At 40.3% G+C, this 4,941-nt stretch overlaps 1 long non-coding RNA gene across 1 annotated transcript; it reads right to left on the bottom strand.

Annotated features, from left to right (window-relative positions):
* Positions 1–214: 214 nt before the first annotated feature.
* On the bottom strand, positions 215–2,299 carry LOC134032665 (uncharacterized). The gene is made up of 2 exons (XR_009932043.1): positions 1,755–2,299; positions 215–785 (listed from the first exon to the last, which is right to left on the bottom strand). It is a non-coding gene; the product is annotated as an uncharacterized LOC134032665 (long non-coding RNA).
* Between the last annotated feature and the right edge of the window lie 2,642 nt (positions 2,300–4,941).

Here is a 4,941-nt window from a genome sequence, read left to right on the forward strand (position 1 = left end):
TTACTCAGTCAATTTAAAGAATTTATAGATATAAAAATGTTCATTGGACAGTGGAAAAACAAGCTTAGTACATAAAGATAGCTACATTTACGGCCAATCAATGTAAATGTAGGCTTTCTAGTAGTTAATTTATGAAAATGCCCTGTGTACCAACAGTGATTCCCTGTAGAATTGTGGTTGTGCCAACTAAAAAAAAACTACAACAATGTATAAATACTGAATATGTACTTTTAATCAAAAAGGAATGTCAGCACATTTACAGTATTAATCAGTCAATTTAAAGAAATTATAGATATAAAAATGTTAATTGGACAGTGGAAAAACAAGCATACTTAAAAAACAGCTACATTTACAGCCAATCAATATAAATTTAGGCTATCTAGTGGTTAATTCATGAAAATTGGTCCAGCATTGAGCAAGATTGCTGTGAACCGGGCTGCAACGTTATATAGGGCAACTGTGCATGGTCAGTTAGTGTCACTAAAAGTTCTGTTTTTGCAGCTGACAGGCTCATATTATTAAGTGTCTGATGCTGAGGCTCCATGATGATCTTTTGAAATGCCTCAAAGGTGTAGCGGAGCTTTGTAGGGTGCTGCATGTTCAAGGCATAAGAGCCCAAACAACATTGCAGAAGCAAGTGCTACATTCTCAAGATCTTGAAGCACCATCACACCTTCGAGGACTATCCTGACATCAGAGGGTTCACTGCTGGCAGTGTCTTTCACAACATAGATCCCCACTGTCGTTCTCTCCATGGCACTGAGGAAATCGGTCTCAGCCATTTCCTGGTCAAAAGAAAAGATACAATTCTTTAATGATATGTTCAGCATCTTTTCACTTGGCTTGAAAACAACCGGTTAATAATTTCTACCTTCCATTAAGGACAAACCATATCCGAAAATAGTAAAAAAAAAAAAACGTAAATAGATCCGATGCCCCACTGTTTATGACCTCCGACCCAGGCAAAGCCGCTGCAGGATGAAAGGTAATGTTTTCTCTTAAATTTTTTCAATTCAATTTATTTGATCAAGAGGGACAGTGTACATTCATGAACATTAAAATGTAAATGCACCCAATTATATCCAAAAGGCTAGTTTCCATTGGCAGTCTTCCTTCTGTGTTTGAATGTCGGTCTGTATGTGTGTGAACAGGATTACGAAAAACTACCAGCCCGATTTGTATGAAACTTGGTGAAGGGGTGTAGCATGGGACAACATAATTCTGACCATGATTCGTCATTAGGCTCCTTAACGATCAGTGCAAAAGAGCTGCAGTTCCTGTGCAGAGACAGGAGAACCGAGCAGAACAACCATCTCTCCACCTCTCCATCGCAGCCATAGCCCACCTGAGAGGTCACGACAGACTAGTAGCCAGACTCGTTAGATCAGAGAGGTATATTAACATCGCATCGTTTGAGTATCGTAAAAGTCGAGACTTCAGGACCCCGGGTCTGGACTGGATGGAATCCTACAGAGATGGCGTTCTGTCAGTCTCCTATGTATGCACAGGAACACTGAAGCAATGTAAGTGTCTCTTTTTAGTACAGGTTTACTGTGCAACACTAGTTCACTCCCATGTTAAAACGTTGCTAAAACTCATGATTACCGAGATCAGATTGTTTTTCATCGCCGTAGGTTTTGTGTTTTGAAATACATGCAAGTGAATGTCTGTGACAGAAAGAACCTCCATCAACGGTCTTGACATAAACAGTCCACACAACAATAATGGCAATTGCAATTTCATGTAGTACTCACCACAAAAACTTGGGCCCACGGTTACAGAGCTGACTCCAGGTGACAATGTAGTGTGAGAAAATGTAAATCTGCAGCAACAGAAAAACACAAGTATCATGCAAGCAATTTCTCCCGTGTGAGTGTTTGAATGTCGGTTTGTTTGTGTGTGAACAGGATTAAGCAAAAACTACCAGCCCGATTTGTATGAAACTTGGTGAAGGGGTGTAGCATGGGACAACATAATTCTGACCATGATTCGTCATTAGGCTCCTTAACGATCACTGCAGTTCCTGTGCAGAGACAGGAGAACTTAGCAGAACAACCATCTCTCCATCGTAGCCAAATCCCACCTGAGAGGTCACGACAGCTAGTCAGACTCGTTAGATCAGAGAGGTATATTAACATCGCATCGTTTGAGTATCGTAAAAGTCGAGACTTCAGGACCCCGGGTTCTGGACTGGATGGAATGCTACAGAGATAGCGTTCTGTCAGAGTCTCCCATGTATGCACAGGAACACTGAAGCAATGTAAGTGTCTCTTTTTAGTACAGGTTTACTGTGCAACACTAGTTCACTCCCATGTTAAAACGTTGCTAAAACTCATGATTACCGAGATCAGATTGTTTGTCATCGCCTTAGGTTTTGTGTTTTGAAATACATGCAAGTGAATGTCTGTGACAGAAAGAACCTCCATCAACGGTCTTGACATAAACAGTCCACACAACAATAATGGCAATTGCAATTTCATGTAATACTCACCACAAAAACTTTTGGGGCCACGGTTACAGAGCTGACTCCAGGTGACAATGTAGAGTGTGAGAAAATGTAAATCTGCAGCAACAGAAAAACACGAGGGCTTCACTTAACCAAACTTAAGTTAGCCTACACAATTCCCCTAACTCAACATTACTCAACAAAACACTCCTATTTAGACAGTTCTCTGTACAGCGGCACTTTGCCAGCTCCACAATTAATTATCTAATGAATTAACATGCTTTTATCAACTATGTACAACACTAACATTGAACAAGTGCCTTCGTTTTTCATAAAATATTTCCTACCGACCTAGCTAGCTAGCAGCTAACATTATACTGAGGTAAGAGGAAAAAAATAAAATCAACATAACGTTATAGTAGAGATGGTCTACAAAGCCACACATTAGTCATGCAGGTCATAACGTTAACCGAATTTTAGGATTGCAAATGGCAGATTTAATTAACTGACATTAGATAGCTAACGCTAGCTGAGCTCTATAACCCCTGAGCTAGCTAATAGTCACTCTAAATAGCTAATGCTAACGTCAGCTAGCAATTTGCCTTCAGTTTGGTAAAAGTCCATTCCGTTTTGACAAAAAAAGGTTGTGAAAAACATATAACGCACTATATCAGCTTAACATTAACGTTACCTCTGAATCTCTTTGTCTCTTCTTCAGTCAGTATAATTCCTGAATCCTATAACTTCTGGAGCAGCTGAAACCTCCATTCTTCTCCGGTTTTCGCGCCATGTGCGGCAGTGACAGTTGGGAGAAGCAAAGTGCTACTGCTACAACCACTGCGCATGTGTGAACCTTCCTCATTCAAAAATCAACATTCAATGTTGTCTCCGAGATAAATATTTTTACTGTCCAATTCATTGTTGATTTCACAGAGTTTTCTGTTTACTAGCATTAATAACAATAGACTTACTGTTTCTAATCTCCTAGGAAATTCCTTGACAGCCCTGAGGCAGTAGTCATCCCATCTCCCAACATAAATTTGGTCACACCATGGGTCACACACTGACATCTTTCTTATTGCATTTGTACCCCTATATGTTCGAAAAAATGTACATCTTTCCAAACCAAGCACAAGTCATATCATACATTTCTGTGTTGGTTACAGGGTAAATTTGTGCAACAAATAAGTTACTTTTTTATAAACTGGGGCTTTATCCCATGACTTGTCCAGATCATATGCTGGACTAAAAGGTTGGTGCCAAAGTGAAAGGTTTTACTCAGAATGCATTTTATAGTGGCCCCAATCGCAGAGTTACTTTATGCATAATTTTGTGGAAATGACCAGAAAACTGACATTAGGCCTATTTGCGTTACAAATCCTACCGGCCAACACAATGGTAAAGTATTAGAAAACTAGAATAATGTTCTTAGTGTTTTGGACACTGTGCATTTTTGGATATGTGTTAGCAAGATAACCTACCACTATCAGTAGTTAAAATAACCTGGTGACCTTGTGTAGCCAGAACAACCAAGAGCTAATGCTCTTAAGACAGTGGAGATGTTTGTGGACTACTAAGAATACAGCCCCAGTAAACCCTGTGGAGTCCTTCCGCTTCCTGGGCACTATCCTCTCCCAGGACCTCAAGTGGGAACTGAACATCAGCTCCCTCACCAAGAAAGCACAACAGAGGATTTACTTCATGCAGCAGCTGAAGAAATTAAACTTGCCAAAGACAACTATGGTGCATTCTACACAGCCATCATTGAGTCCATCCTCACCTCTTCCATCACTGATCTGTTATGATCAGATCATCCATCGGATGATACGCTGCAGTCTGCTCTTGTCCTTGGCAGTGGCAGCAGCGTATCATCTGCACTGCTGAGAAGGTGATCGGCTGCAATATGCCTACCCTCAAGGACCTGCACACCTCGAGGACCCTGAGGCGAGCGAGGAAGATTGTGGCCGACCCCTCCCACCCTGGACACACAGAAGACTGTGGTCCATCAAGACCAAAACCTCACGTCATAAGAACAGTTTCTTTCCTTACTTACAATAGGTGCTTACATTTACAGTTAAACAACTCTAAGTAAACAAGTACAACTCAACTATATATTGTACTAAAACATAACAAAGTTCTGTTTAATGGGCAATGATGAATAGAACTTGTATCCACCATCCATTCTTGTGAAGACAAATACACCTCAACCATGTCTCAATAAATGTATGTTCTCTATCTCCAAGGAGGATAATGTGCATGGTAGCATCGGTTTGTCTAGAAGAGATCCAGAAGTCAAGAGCCCCAGAGTCCCCTGAAGTTCATGAAGGTCACAGACTCATAGAAAGACAGTTGGCTATTGACTATTATGTTGGCATTTTTTTTTGTTTTAGAGCTGTTAACACAGTAATTAACAGACCATTGTCTGTTTTAAAAATTTCAACACAGCACTTTTGATACTGGCCCAATGTTTTTGTAATATGGAATAAAAGGTGTTA

Source organism: Osmerus eperlanus, chromosome 13 (genome assembly GCF_963692335.1).
Source record: "Osmerus eperlanus chromosome 13, fOsmEpe2.1, whole genome shotgun sequence".
In the NCBI taxonomy this organism is placed as follows: domain Eukaryota; kingdom Metazoa; phylum Chordata; class Actinopteri; order Osmeriformes; family Osmeridae; genus Osmerus; species Osmerus eperlanus.